This window comes from Adiantum capillus-veneris, chromosome 17 (assembly GCF_014529385.1).
Source record: "Adiantum capillus-veneris isolate H3 chromosome 17, ASM1452938v2, whole genome shotgun sequence".
Lineage (NCBI taxonomy): Eukaryota > Viridiplantae > Streptophyta > Polypodiopsida > Polypodiales > Pteridaceae > Adiantum > Adiantum capillus-veneris.
Window position 1 is genome coordinate 111,125,021 of NC_140947.1, and position 16,509 is coordinate 111,141,529.

The window sequence follows — 16,509 nt, forward strand, 5'->3', positions numbered from 1 at the left end:
GTTTCATTTTCTCTCTCTCTCTCTCTCTCTCTCTCTCTCTCTCTCACACACACACACACACACACATACACACACACACACGTGTCTTGATAAAGGAGAATTTGAAACATTATAGGAACATCCAATGAAATCTCAAAGATCTATCTGATGGTAGAGAGAGAGAGAGAGAGAGAGAGAGAGAGAGAGAGAGAGATTCCAATCATAGCCATCTATATTTCTCTTTTCAAAAAAATGAGAAAAAAGAGTTCGCTTCTCCTTTTTAAATGTCCACCTGGGATAGTCACTTCCACTAGAGGGTTTTTTTTTTCCGGGGGGGGGAACGAGGGGGGAGCATAGAAACTTTGAATGTGATAGTTATTGTATTGGAACAATAGCAAGATGCCTCTCTGTGACAAATGTGACAAACTCAAGACATATGTGACCAATCTTTCCTTCAAGCATATGTGTGTGTGTGTGTGTGCGCGCGCGCGTGCACTATGTGCACATATAGACATAATTGGAACATATCATGATGTCAAGACCTATGTATATATATATATATATATATATATATATATATATATATATATATATATATATATATGTGTGTGTGTGTGTGTGTGTGTGTGTGTGTGTGTGTGTATAATGCTTGAAGCAAAGATTTGTCACATATACATATACATATATATATGTATATATATATATATATATATATATATATATATATATATATATAATATATATATATATATATATATATATATATATATATGTATACATACATCCATACATACGTACAAGGATAGAAGCAAGTAAGAGAGTGGAGTAGAGATATTGAATCCAATTGCGTTCCTATCATTGAAACCAATTCTAAAACTCACTCCATTTATAAAAAAAAGTTGTATTATTACATTGAATTCTCTTAGATTTCAGCTCTTCACACCATGCTAACTTATGTAATCTCTATAATAAAGCTTGGTAGCATTGCTAGATCAAGGTAGACCAAATGAAGGAATCTCTCTCTCTCTCTCTCTCTCTCTCTCTCTCTCTCTTTATATATATATATATTATATATATATATTATATATATATATATATATATATATATATAAAGAGAGAGAGAGAGAGAGAGAGACACACACGCGCGCGCACACACACACACACACACCCAATAGAATTAAGTTTGTTGAACAAGGGCCAGCACCTCATGAAAAATAATGTGTATGCGAAGCTTCCAATCTTGGTATCAAAAGAGTGCTTTGCAACATCTATTAAGAGGTCGTGTCATGCATCACTTTTATAAATGCGATAGACTATACGTGTAGGAAGAAAGTATTGATAGTGTTCCACTTGGAAGAGAAGATAACCCTATGAGAATAGAGGCATTGTTTCCTTGGCCGCAGCAATGCGCGGGTCACATACTAGTATTAATTAATTCTTTTTATTTCACCTTTCATTTCACAACTTCACATGGCTTTACATTTCTTGCATTTTATAGCTTGATTCCAGTGAGTGTTAACGTTCGAGAAAGTCTCTTTTATTAAGCGACTGTTGATCGAGTTTCTTCCTCACAAAGAAAGAAATCAGAAATACTAGCAGAAATTTTGAGATTTGGCAAAAATTTTGGACGACATTCTTACATATTTCATCGGTTTTTCTTCCGTTTACCATGGTTTGCAGTTACCTAGTCTCGATTTTCAATCAGCTCAAAACTAAGCTGAGGCAATCCTTTCCCAAACATTGATACTAGCTTAATTTAACCTAACAATTTTATCACTTTCTTATTGTTTTTGAAAGCCGTCGTGACCCTTTCACTTGTTTTATTTCTTATGCTTACTAGATCTACTTTTTCTTATAAAAGCATTGATGTATTGTTTTGCTTTAGTTAGTAAACGAGACTCTTTATTTTATTGTTTTTATTTTATTGACCAAGAAGCCCATAGGGGAGTGGTAGAGAAAACGTGCAATTCCTCTTTGCAACTCTCACCATCCAATGGTCACAATCACATTACGTTTTCTTCTTGACATTTCAAATCATTTCAAAGAAAATTAACACCATATAATACTAAAAGTTGATTGTTCAAATCAGGGCTATACAAATATATTTTCGTTAACCGATGAAAATAAGGACAAACTTGAAATTCTCTCAATTTTTAGGTCAAAATTTTAAACTTTTTCCGGTAATTACACAAAGTTGTATAAATTTGCTAATTTTGTAAAAGGTAAGCTCAAAATCTAACCGAGGTATTATCATTTTAGCCGGTTAAAATACACTCGACCTCAGGTTTCTCTTTTCTGCTAATCTCACATTATGTGAGATATATATTATATATAAAAGAAAAATTACAACTGCACCATGCTCCAACCGAGCTATGACCAAACAAGATCCAAAGTATACGTGCCTTTTATAGGGAGGCACAACCCCATACAATAAAAAACAAACATCTCGGGGGCTTTTACATGGATCCCCCCAACCCGAGCTATAAAAAAAAAACCACCTTGGTTGCCACCATCCAACAATTCTCTGCCACCGCCACACAAGATGCCCAAGGCTAATCCGTCCTCAATCAGCACAACAAGAGAAAGATAGCATCCAAAAGAGAAGTATCCGAACAGTTGAAAGGACAACCATAGTAGAGGCCATCCACACAGGCATCCAAAAGCGGTGTCCCACCACAAGCAAAAGCACCAGATACGTTCAAAACCATCAGACAAAACCAGCATCACATACGTCAAATCCATCACCCAAGAGCCATGAACTGGAAGCCCAACCACAACCATATTGAAGATCACGCCGCAACATGAACTCGTCCTTAGAAGTGAACCAACGGGCTTTTGCAAGGGGGCCTTGCCCTTTTGAAGTAGCATTGGCCGCTAAGATAACCTCTGTAAGGGGAGGCCTTGCGGCTTGAGGGAGCCCGAAGGAGGTGCTTCAGGAGGGCAAGGTGGGGGGTAACACCGGTTCACATCATTGCTTGCTTAATAAAGTATGAAGAATATTTATTTGAATTGTTGTATGCAATGTTAAATGCTATTTCACAAACACACACACACACACACACACACACACACAGACACACACACACACATATGAGAAAGAACCTTATTTGTAAAGAAGCCTTACTATACTCATTTTAACATTTTCATTATGAAAGTGAGTGAGTGTGTGTGTGTGTGTGTGTGCACGTGCATCTCTCTCTCTCTCTCTCTCTCTCTCTCTCTATATATATATATTATATATATATATATATATATATATATATATATATATGTATATAATTTCTCTCCATTAATATGTCAAATGTGTTCTAATAATCGCTCAATTTATTATAGCAAAAAAAATTTCCTTCTTGAGGCCATCGTGAAGTCTTCACCTTGTTTTATTTTATTCTAAAATATCAATGTGGTCCTTTCACCTTGTTGTTAAAGAGGCCCGTCATAACATATATGCCATTTGTGATTATGTGTGTATTTGGACAATACAATTTTATAGTAAAACACAACAAAAATGATATGTAATTGTAAGCACTCATTAAGACCTACTGCCAATTGTTGCCATCCTCTCTAACTACCATCATTGGATCCTCACCAATGAACTTGACCTTATGCTTGTGAGCCCTCACACCACCTTGATCATCCTTCTTTATTGATTGCACAATCAACTCTTAGCCATCTTACAAGTGGCGGCATATGATCAAGCACTTTCTTGCATCACAATGCACAAGACAACCACATGTAGTAAGTACAATGCAGTAGTGGTGAGTAAGAAGCCCACAAGATTTTTTTATCAATCTCAAGTTCCTCTTACAACCCACAACCTTGCTATCGATGTCAACAATGAAGGGCCATGTGAGGAGTACGGGCCTGCCAACAAGCATCGATATTTGTTATTCCTATTCTCTCTACAAATATTGGAGGTAGGCAAGCAGTCTATCATATTACCTGGTTTGAACACACCACCAATAACAAGCTAATTTTGTTCACACCCAAACACAAAATATCACAAAAGAAAACCCTATTCAATTAGTGTATTACCTTGTTTTATTGGGTACTTGAAAAATGCCGCTCGATGAGAAATGTGAACTAAAATAATTATAATCTAAGGAATGTGGCTGATCCTACTAGTGCATGGAGCACAAAGTACTAATCATAAGCACTAAAGAAGGTGTAAAGACATTTACAAGGCTAGCATACTAGATAATGACAAAAACCACAAAAATTGACTACCTTATCCATTAGGGTTAAACACATTATCAATGGATAAATGGACCTTAAAAATATCAAAATTGGTATGTGGGGAATACAAGCCCTAAGGAGCACAATGAGCTATTAAGCTATTGATTTGCAATGTCACCCCTTGAGAACTCATGTATAGGGAAGTAACATATCTAATGTGATCAATCCACAGAAGAAAGTGAGCCTAAAGCTTTGCAACAGCTTTGACATTCTCACGAGGCACATAAGACATGCTCATCTCTCATGCAGAGAGTCTCTTCTAGAACAACTGATAATGCACCTTGATGTGCTTTGTGTGAGCATGGAACATTGGGTTCCTTGAAATTGGCAAAGCACTCTATCAAGGAAGATCATGGTGGTAGACTATTCTCCACCACCCAAGTTAGTCAAAAAAGGCATCTCGACCAAATACACTCGCCAATGGCCATGCCAAGTTAGCCTCACGACCATAAGTGGCCATTTTAGGTTGCATGATCTATCAAGCATGAAGCAAAAACCATTAGGAGACACTTATGTGTCATGGCAACCGGCCCATTTCGAGGCTGAAAAAGCATGTACATATAGCTGAAACCATCCTCCCTTGGGATAACACTAGTAGTAGCCACTTGTGTGTCATAGCAACCGTCCCATTTTGAGTCTAAAAAAGCATGTACTTATAGCGGCAATGATCCTCCCTAGGGATAAAACAACCTAAGATATACGGTGCCACTTAAGTATCAAAAGATCCATTTAATAGACTCCAATGCTTAGACCTTGATCTATGCATAAATCTACTCAACTGTGAGACTGCATATAAAACATATTGCTTTGTAATGCATACATAGCTTGGAAAATTAATAGCGCACTGATAAAAGGGTGATGTCAAAGTAGTGTCTAGCCTCATGAAGCTTCAAAACTATCTTCATAGAAGTAGAAATAGACTTGCAATCTTCATGGCTAAATCACACAACAATGTCTCAATGCACTTTGTTTGCCACCAAGTAATAGCTGAATCTACTTGCTTAAATTGTATGCCCAAATAATGATACCAAAGCCCCAAATGTGACATGTCAATAGAGGTATTAAAATCAATCTTAAAGTCAAGAATATGTCCCTCATTTGGTCAAGTGACCAAGAGGTCAACATAAAGCACAACGGTCCTAAATATATCATTTGCATGATTGAGATACAAAGTGCTCTCTGTTGGACTATTGTGAAAACCATGTGTTCTTAAGTAAGTACAAATCTCTATATCAAGCATGTGGAGCTTGTTCAAACCATACAAAACCCTCTTAACCTGGCACACCTTGTTTTCTTCCTCTTTTTGCACAAAACCACAAGGTTGTGCTACATACACTTCCTTATGAAATCACCTTAAAAAAACATAGTCTTTATGCCTAGTTGATGTATATTCAACCATTATGAGCTATGAATGCACAAATGCTATGAATGGTAGTCATACAAAAAGTGTGCAACAAAAGTCTTATCGAAATAAATGCCTTCTTTTTTAGTTACAATTTTGCCACAAATATTAGAAAATCCCAATTAAAACACATATATTCTACAAATCCTTTATAAAATAAATTAAAAAAAAAGGTCTTGACGTATATCTCTTTTGTGTGTGTATGTGTGTGCTGATCTACTACTGTATATGTGGATGCTATTTTTGCACTTGGGAGAGAACAAAAAGGGGGAGAGGGGGGCTAGGTTTACCTGAGATCTACTCTCTCTCTCTCTCTCTCTCTCTCTCTCTCTCATCCACAAGCTCGAAATTAGCTCGCAATACAATTTTTAAAAAAATTATACGTATTATCATTGGTACCACTATCAATATGGCCGTCGGTATTTTAGTTGGTATATATTGACAATAATACCCAAAAAAAATTTGATTTCAACAGATCATCAAAAGGTGTAGGGCAAGTACCGCCATTACCTTTTTGATTTCCTAGTCGTGATGTGGGGTGTGTGGAACTGATAAGTGACTCTCAATGCTAAGTATTGTGGAAATGAGCGTTGTAATTGAGAGTCCACATTGTGGTTGGGACAAGAATTATCATGTACATTGCAAAGTCTGTAAGGCCCCCATATGAGGAGAAGCCAATAGTGCACATATATTTGGTGGATTCTAGCTTGCACACTGATGAGGTCTTTATTTGTGATCATGGATGGTGCATAGTAAATTCAGGAGGCCAACCTTGGGGTCCAGGGAGGGGTTCGAGGGCAATTCCCAAAGGAAAATTTTAAAGGAATATTCCCAAAATATTCGTTACAATACTAAGTCCATATCTTGGCCATATGTACATTCCATTGGTACTATGGCTGGTGGCGGTGGCCACAAACGGTGGGTTAGCATAGTCAATATTGCACATGCCACACACACATATGCACACACTTATCTACCATCCACCCGTAGCACTTTATAAGGAGGCCATCTCCATGAACTATGCCACACACACACACACACACACACACACACACACATATCTACCTCCCACCCGTAGCACTATATAAGGAGTCCATCTCCATGAACCATGCCACACACACACACACACACACACACACACACACACACACTTATCTACAACCCAACCATAGCACTATATAAGGAGGCCATTACCATGAAACATGGTATCCATATTGAAGGATAAACAACCCCTTATATTCTTGCCTACTAGGTCTAGTTGTCTATATCACCATCTAAGCTCTACCTTAAGAGTGCATGGGTGGATGACTCCATCAATTTGTAGTAGTGTTAATCCAAATTTTGATTTGCCTTTAAGGTACTTTGCATCATATCTCTCTCTACCCTCCTTGCTACAAGATCCTATTTTGTTCTACATTTGTTACAATAGAGGGTAGCATTCTCAAGTATAACATCCACTTCATCACGCACCTTCACGTTCTAATTTAAGGCCATAGCAATACGTTTTCAATTGGCCACATCATACTTTGTCAATTTATCCAATGCATATTGCCTATGTGACAACTATATGCATCCCCTTTGGTGCGTATAATCTCAATGCCCAAAGAATTGTGTAGCTCTCCCGAACCCCTCATGTCACAATCTTGCTTAAGACTCTTTAAATATTGAGCTTCAGCATCACGATTACCACCAACAATCAAATCATTGACATAGATGAATATAATCACAATATTTGCATGATTTTTCTATACATACAAGGGGTGATCCCCATCAAGCATAAAAAAGTCAATAGTAAATAGGCTACACTTGTCTCATGCCAAGATTTGGGTGCTTGCTTCATCCCTAGTTGTGCTTTCCTTAGCTTACATATGCTCCGGATGTTTTGTATCCTCCTATATGTGGATGCTTCATATACACTTCTAGCAAGTCACCATGAAAGTAAAAAATCATCACATCCATTTGATGCAAAGCCCAATCTGTTGTTGTAGCCACTACAATGATGGTACAAACATTGGCCATTCTAGCCACAATGTTTAACGTCTCTGCATAATCTATTCCATAAGTCTGTGCATAACACTTTGCCGCTAATCTAGCAATAGTAAATAGGCTACAATTCTCTCATGCCAAGATTTGGGTGCTTGCTTCATCCCTAGTTGTGCTTTCCTTTGCTTACATATGCTCCGGATGTTTTGTATCCTCCTATATGTGGATGCTTCATATACACTTCTAGCAAGTCACCATGAAAGTAAAAAATCATCACATCCATTTGATGCAAAGCCCAATCTGTTGTTGTAGCCACTACAATGATGGTACAAACATTGGCCATTCTAGCCACAATGTTTAACGTCTCTGCATAATCTATTCCATAAGTCTGTGCATAACACTTTGCCGCTAATCTAGCAATAGTAAATAGGCTACAATTCTCTCATGCCAAGATTTGGGTGCTTGCTTCATCCCTAGTTGTGCTTTCCTTTGCTTACATATGCTCCATATGTTTTGTATCCTCCTATACATGGATGCTTCATATACACCACCTCTAGCAAGTCACCATGCAAGTAAAACATCCTCACATCCATTTGATGCAAATCCCAATCTGTTGTTGTAGCCACTACAATGATGGTACAAACATTGGCCATTCTAGCTACAATGTTGAAAGTCTCTTCATAATCAATTCCATAAGTATGTCATAACACTTTGCCACTAATCTAGCTTTGCACCTACTTATGGTTGGGCCATTTGCATTGTGTTTCACCTTGTAAACCCATTTATAAGCAACCCCATTCTTTGCTTTTGGAAGAATCACCAAAATCCTTGTTAACACATACAAAGGAGATTGATATGAGCTCAAAGAATATATATGATACATTGTTGCCTTTATTTGATAGTAAATGTATGAATATAAGTCACACTTATAGCCTATGTAGGTTTCAAATGACGCTTTAATTAACTATTTTCTTCTAAGATTTACAAATGTAATTGATGAGGATAGCATTGAAAACGAGCAGGCTAGAGGCATGGCAAAGTGGTTGGTACAAACCTTGTGTGACAGTCAGTTGGGTGTACCTTTTTCTAGTCATACTTGTTCAAGTTCTCAGAATGTCTCTTATGCATTAGATTGTTATGTTTTGGTTGTGTCTAGTATATATGATGAGGCACAAAATTCAGACAACAAGTTGGCTCCACTGTAATACAAGAATGATGCTATTGTGAAAAGTGGCACATGCTCTTTGTATGACTTGCCTCCTGAAAAAAAAGACCATTGGTGCTAATTGGGTTCCCAAGGTGAAACTTATGCCTAATGGTATTGTTGATCACTATAAGCCTCCATTGTGTCATGTCTTTCACATGTTGCCACTAAAGCTTACCAAATACCTTTCCACTGTACAACCTTCCTTAGCCATGTTAAAGGGCAAGAAAATCATCACCATGCAGCCGAGGCCTAAGGAGGATGAGCCGCCAAGAAGACCTTGCTGAAAAGGAGTTGTCCTCATTGTCGATGTTAGTAGCTTTGAAGTGGAGGCAGAAGGGTCTACAGATGAGGATGCTATGAAATAAACACCCTTAGCACAATGAAGATCCGCCGATAGTCTCTGATGGACCCATTCATGGACTTCAAAGTGGAGATAAATTACAAGGCAGAGGTGAATGCAGTTTGGCTGCAGAGGATAGGGTTGAAGGCCTTTGCCTCTCTTCCATGGGATGAGTGGAAATTCAACTACTGTGCTAAATCATTGTTGGACATTCTTAGAAAAACAAAAGGAATTTCTCTAGAACTCTCTCTTTAACTCTTGAAGTTGTAGCAATAGTTTTTAAGCTACCATTGAAAGGTGCCAATGATTCCTAAGTGTTCTGAGTTGTTGTTGAAGAAGGAGTTTGGGGCTAAGGTGGAAGGAGATACTATATGTTGAAGAATGTAATATTGCAAGAAGGGAGGAGTTAAAGTGTTATTTGGAGTAAATTTTGATTATATGTCAAAAGAAAATTATGCTCCTCTATGTTTTGCATAGCAAGGTGGTACAATCAATTGGGGTAATTGGCTATATGAGAGGATTTTTGCTAAAGTCTACTTGTCTGAGGGGAGGGCTCAAAATAATAGTAGATTGTGTGCTTATTTAGCTACTTTATTAGTTATGCTTAGATGTTTCTAGTAAAGACAGAAGAGCAAGGGATACTTGATTTTCCAATAAAGCAGCAGTGGTGAAGGAAGATCAATTGTCCAGTCAGAAGTTTGACTTACCAACAAGTTTGGAAGATGATCAGGAGAAGCTGGAATCTTTTAGGTTCTTGGTGCATGCAGGGTACACAGAAGAGGAGGCTCTTAGGTGAGAAGGAAAAAGATAAAGAAGACCATAGTGAAGAGAAATTCATAAAAGAGTTGGAGGATCATTAGCTGGTTTTCTTCCACTCATGCCTCTGGGAATGGAGGAGCAATAGTTGGGGTTGCTAACAAACCAACAGTTTCTTACTGAGGTACAATACAATCAAAGGGGTTGTTGGGTGGCAATATCCTTGAAAGAACCCTTCAATTATACTATTGTATGCATATATGCTTTTGATTCCTTTTGTGAGAGAGCTGCAGTTTGCTCAGATTTTAGTTGCTTGTCCCCTCCTATTGTTTTGATAGGTGATTTCATATGGTTACTAACATCAATGACAGATGGAACTCACTTGGTCAGACCATACAAGTAAGGAGAAGGAAAAGTGTGATGAAATGTTATAAGCATGCACTAGTTAATTTGTCTGAGAGCACTAGCTTTACTTGGTCCAAAAAAACAACAATATAATTGTTTTAGATCAGCAAGGTTAGATAGATTTTACATGACTAAAGATGCTATGCACGATCACTGGCACGTGTGTTGCAAAAATGATTTTTCCCTCCTCATTTTTTATCATAAACCATTGATTTTTGAGCTTAGTAAGGGTGAACACAATTTTAGGTAAGTGTGGCCTCACCTAGATAACTCTTTGTTTAAGCTTGATTCAGTTAAGAAAAAAGTGCAGGGTATTTTTGAGGATGCCTTTTCATGCAATTAGAATGCATTTAGAGCATGTAATATTGCCATTAAAAGCACTTAGAAGTCTTTTGCACTTTTTAAAAGACTGGCCAAGGATAGGAGAGCTTGTAGAAGGATGATGGTAAATGAAAAAATCTCTCAACTAGAGAATGAACTTCCAGTAGATAGTCCGCCTTCCCTTGATCTTTTGACTCTTAAAGAGGATATGAAAAGGGAAGAGCTTCTAGAAGCACAAGGTACCCTTGCTTGGACCAAGCAATTTTGGGTTGGAAAAATTGATAGACCCAATCCCAATATGTTTGCCTTGTTAAAAAAAGAAGTGTAGGGACTTTCTTGCCCTTTTGAGGGATAAAGATGGCATTAAGGCCACCTCCAACAAAGAAAATATGGAGTTTGCTAAGGCTTATTTCTCCAACATTTTCTCCCCTCTAAGGACATTACAAATGCGAGGGCTTGACAAAAAATAGTGCCATTAAAATTGACCAAACTACTAGACCAACCACTTTTTGAAGGGAGATTGGAGAAACCATTGGATGTTTATAACTAAAGACCTATCACCTATCTAACTTCTATCTGTAAAATTTTATCCCTCTCCTTGGCTAGGAGACTCAGTCCTCTCATGGATGGGGATGGAGGGAGCTTTATGGAGGGAGCTTTTCCAGATTTTGCTCAACTAACCAATTAAAAAAAAAAAAGCTCGCTTCACTCCAGAATCAGTCGTTGGAGCGAGCTTTTCGGAGAGAGATTTTTTCTTAGTCCCTCTCTCTCTCTCTCTATATATATATATATATATATATATGTGTGTATATATATGTATGTATGTATGTATGTATACATATATATAACACACACACTCACACACACACACACATCTATTTCTATATGAGATAGATATGTGTGTGTGTATATGATTGGAGACTATGTACTCAAGAAAGATAGAGGGACACCATCATCACTCAACAAAGGCTAGCCTTAGCGATGCTAAAGACTAGAGTCCCCTACTGAGCAATAATTGGTTCTCCTGAGGTCGAATCAAAGTACACCCACCATCCTTGATGGGAAGGTAAAGTAATATATTTCTCGATCAAGGCATGCCAATCCGGTGGAATGGCCTCTTCAATCTCTCCAAGGGTGCATCTGTGAAGATGAATATGATGGTTGGGTACAAGACACCGACAACATCTAGAGATCCAAAATGAGGAGGGGTATGTGACAAAGCATGATGCAGAAATTGTTTCCAAGGCTTTGCCCCCGGAAACGATCCCCGTACTATGAGCTTCACAAGAAATTCCTTGCTGTGAATCTTTAGATCAATAATCCCCAATCCTTCCTCCTCTCTTGGCAAAATGATTGTGGCCCAATGGACTCATGGTTGAGTGTCAATAGATCTCTCTCTCTCTCTCTCTCTCTCTCTCTCTCTCTCTCTCTCTCTCTCTCTCTCTCTCTCTCTCTCTCTCTCTCTCTCTCTGTGGCAATCAAGTGAAAGACCAAGATCGGATTGAGATAAAAATACAAGTCATGAGCAACTAAGCTAATTGATGCATAGTAACAATAAAGCCTAGTCGAGAAGATACACTTGAGGGGAACTAGGTGATGAAGGTCTGCAACTAACAACTTGCTCGACAATATTGCAAGAGAGATCAACACAATCACAGCCAAAAAGGTTAGGACAATGGAGACTTCCACTAGGTTGCAAAAGTGCTCGATGTTGCTGCCACTTCTCCTCATCCCACCTTCTACTCTCCTCTCTTCGCAATATACGATGCCTCCATGGACGCTGCTACATCTTTTGCTTAGCCAGTGGATTTGTGATTAACCATGCAAAAACAGAATACATAGCTTCAAATGGTCAATGTCCTAATGTGGTAATGCATGCTAGATATCAACATATTATGGATGGTCAGCTTTTCAGATTGCTTGGTATTCCTATTGGATTTCATGCCACCCCGAAACAAAGATGGAATTGGATAAGTTCATTGCAAAGCTCTTCACCTGGAAAAAGTATTGAGTTTTTGTGTTTAATCATATCTCTTGTCTGCTATTGTCTTTTTCTTGTCTTGCTGGTTGCCATCACAATACCAGCTTAACAGGTTGTTCAGCTTGGGTAGAAGGTTCTTGTGGGTGTCATGAATGCTTGAGAGTTAGTCGCTGCCTGCATCGTTGCCTACATCATCGCTAGAAGGCTATAGAAGAATCTAGAAGGATCTAGAAGATTCTAGAAGTTTCTAGAAACATGGAGAAGATTCCGAAAGAATCTAGAAGTTTCTGGAAAGGTCTAGAAAGTTGAAGAAGGATCTAGAAGGTTCTAGAAGAACTAGAAGGATCAAGAAGTTTCTAGAAGCTTAGAGAAGATTCCGGAGGAATCTAGAAGTTTTTGGAAAGCTCTAGAAAGTTGAAGAAGGATCCAGAAGGCTCTAGAAGAATCTAGAAGGATCAAGAAGTTTCTACAAGTTTGGAGAAGATTTCGGAAGAATCTAGAAATTTCTGGAAAGCTCTAGAAAGTTGAAGAAGGATCCAGAAGGTTCTAGAAGGACTAGAAGGATCAAGAAGGATCAAGAAGGTTCTAGAAGATTCTGACCTCCTCAAGAAGAACCTAGAAAATCCTAACCTCCTCAAGCACTAGTATAAATAGGGATCTTGGGCCACAAGCCCCTCAGTCTTGCCAAACTGTTATGAGCGCGTATAGAGCTAGAAGAGAGCAAGAGGAGGCGCTTACAATGTACATGAACTTGGACTTGATGATAAGCTTAATATTGATTATAAGACTTAATACTTTATTAAGAGAGCTATATACAAGACTTGGATTACATGAATTGAGTTCAAGACAAGGCTTTCTTGCATGGAAGGTTCTAGATCCTTCTTCAACTTTCTAGAGCTTTCCAGAAACTTCTAGATTCTTCCAAAATCTTCTCCATGTTTCTAGAAACTTCTAGAATCTTCTAGATCCTTCTAGATTCTTCTAAAGCCTTCTAGTGATGATGTAGGCGATGACATAGGCCATGATGCAGGCAGCGACTGACTCTCAAGCATCCATGACATTACCCCCTCCTTTAGCGACGAGTTCCACGAGGAGCTGTGGTGTTCCTTGAGTTGGGCTTCCATGGATGTTGTTGATGGAACTCTTGGACTTTGAGAGATGCATGCTGTAGATTGTGTGCTAGTTCCCAGGTTCGTTCACTAACATCATAGCCTTTCCAATGCACCAAGTACTGTAACCTGCCACGCGAAACTCGAGAATCTAGGACTTTCTCGACCTCATATTCGTCATGTCCTTGAATCTCAACCGGAGGAGGTGGTTGTAGGGCTCTTCCTGGGATCTTAGATGTGTGACAAGGTTCTAGGACTGAGACATGAAAGACCGGATGGATTTTCATGGATGAGGGCAATCGGAGTCGATAGGTGATTGGATTGACTTGACGGATAATTTTAAACGGGCCAAGCCTTTGATAATCAAGCTTTTGATAGGGACAAGATGAACGTAGATAACGTCAGAGGAGCCACACTTTATTCCCTTCTTTGTATTTTGGATGTTGCATGCGATGGAGATTTGCACTTTCCTTATACTTGGATTGAGCTTCTTTGATATGAATCGTAAGTTCTTTGTGAATTGCAGATAATTGTTGTGTAAGATGAATAGCAACTGGATTCTTGACTTGATAGTGTCTGTGGATATCCTATTTGGGATGTTGACCATAATTAGCAAAGAATGGAGTGTGACGGGTGGAGGCATGAAAACTGTTATTAAAGGAGAATTCTGCTAGCGGTAGGAGCTCGACCCAATTATCATGGTGATAATTGATAGTACAACAAAAATAATGTTCTAAAACTTGATTTACTCTCTCTGTTTGTCCATCACTTTGTGGGTGATTGGCTGAGGAGAGGTTGATTTGTACTCCGAGTAGCTTGAATAAGCTTTTCCAAAAGCTAGAGATGAATTGTGGGCCTTGATCAGAAACTATGTCATCCTGTAATCCGTGATAACGATAGATATGTTGTAGAAAGAGTTTGGCCGTACCTTTGCTGGTGATGGTTTTAGTGGTTGGAATGAAGTGTGCCATTTTTGTAAACCGATCCACGACTACTAAAATGGAGTCAAATCCTTATGACAAGGGTAGCTCTACAATGAAATCCATGGAGATGGATGACCATGGTTTGGTTGGAATGGGCAAGGGACGGAGTAACCCATGAGGACGGCGACGAGGGGCCTTTGATCTATTGCAAGTGTCACAAGTGCCTACATACTCCTTGACAAGCTTCCACATTTGAGGCCACCAAAAGTCGCGGGAGAGAAGCTCAATTGTCTTATTAACCCCAAAATGCCGTGCTGATGGAATATCATGCCGTTGCTGAAGTACCTCCAAGCGTGTTGGTCCTGGCAAAATATAGAGAAGACCCTTATAGTAAATTAGTCCATCAATTTCTTGAAAGTCCTCATTAACCTCTTGTCCTTGTAGTTGTTGTCTAATATTCTGAGCAAGTGGGTCTTTGGCAATTTGCATCTTCACCTTAGAAAGAAAAGTAGAATCTTCAGGAGCTTGGCTCATGGTGGCGTTTAGCTTAAGCTGCTCAGGTTTCAAAATCACCGACTCTGATTGATCAAATGTTGCATCGCCTTCTCTAGGTGCAAGGTAGGATCTTCTTGATAAGGCATCTGGCTTAGCTTGTTGACGGCCAAGTCTATAAGAGATAAGAAAATCAAACCTTGATAGGATACCACTTCACCTGGCTTGGCGACGATTCAAGACGCGGGATGTCATGAAGTATTCCAAATTCTTGTGATCTGTATAGACAGTGATCTTATGAGGAGCTCCTTTAAGTTGGTGACGCCAAGTGTCAAAGGAGTCGATGATTGCTAAGAGCTCTTTGTCATGGATTTCATAATTGATTTCTGCAGCTGAGAACTTGAGGGAATGAAAAGCCACTGGATGTACTCGACCATCCTCTCCTACTTGGAATAGAATAGCGCCAAGGGCAAAATTTGAAGCGTCTGTTTCTAGGATGAAAGGCTTTGTAGGATCTATGTGAATTAGAATGAGTGCGGTCGTGAAAGCTTGCTTGAGAGTCTGAAATGCTTTCGCGGCATCTGAGTCCCAGACAAACTTATTATGGCCTGTCAACCTTGTGAGTGCTGTAACCACCTTGGGTATCCCCGTATAAAGATACGATAAAAAGTTGCAAATCTGAGGAAACATTGAACATCTCTTACCGAGGTGGGTGTCTCCCAATCAAGGATGGTTTGAACCTTCTTTGGATCCATGGAGATTCCATTTTCTGAAATTACATAACCAACAAATTCCACCTTAGATTGATGAAAAGAGCACTTCTCCAACTTTGCATATAACCCTGATGCATGAAGCTTTTCAAGCACTAATCGTACATGGTGCTCATGCTCTTCTTGGTCCTTGGAAAATATCAAGATATCATTCAAATATATTACCACAAAATAATCCAAATACTCCCGAAAAATATCGTTCATTAAATGTTGAAAAATAGATGGGGCATTTGTGAGACCAAATGGCATGACGGTATATTCAAAGTGGCCATACCTTGTCCGAAAGGCTATTTTCATCACCTTCTTTGATTCTGACTAGGTTGTAAGCACCACGAAGAAGGATCCAGAAGGTTCTAGAAGGATCCAAAAGGCTCTAGAAGAATCTAGAAGGATCAAGAAGTTTCTAGAAGCTTGGAGAAGATTCCGAAAGAATCTAGAAGTTTCTGAAGCTCTAGAAAGTTGAAGAAGGATCCAGAAGGTTCTAGAGGAACTAGAAGGATCAAGAAGGTTCTAGAAGATTCTAACCTTCTCAAGAAGAACCTGGAAAGTCCTAACCTCCTCAAGTAACCTCCTCAAGCACTAGTATAAATAGGGGTCTTGGGCCA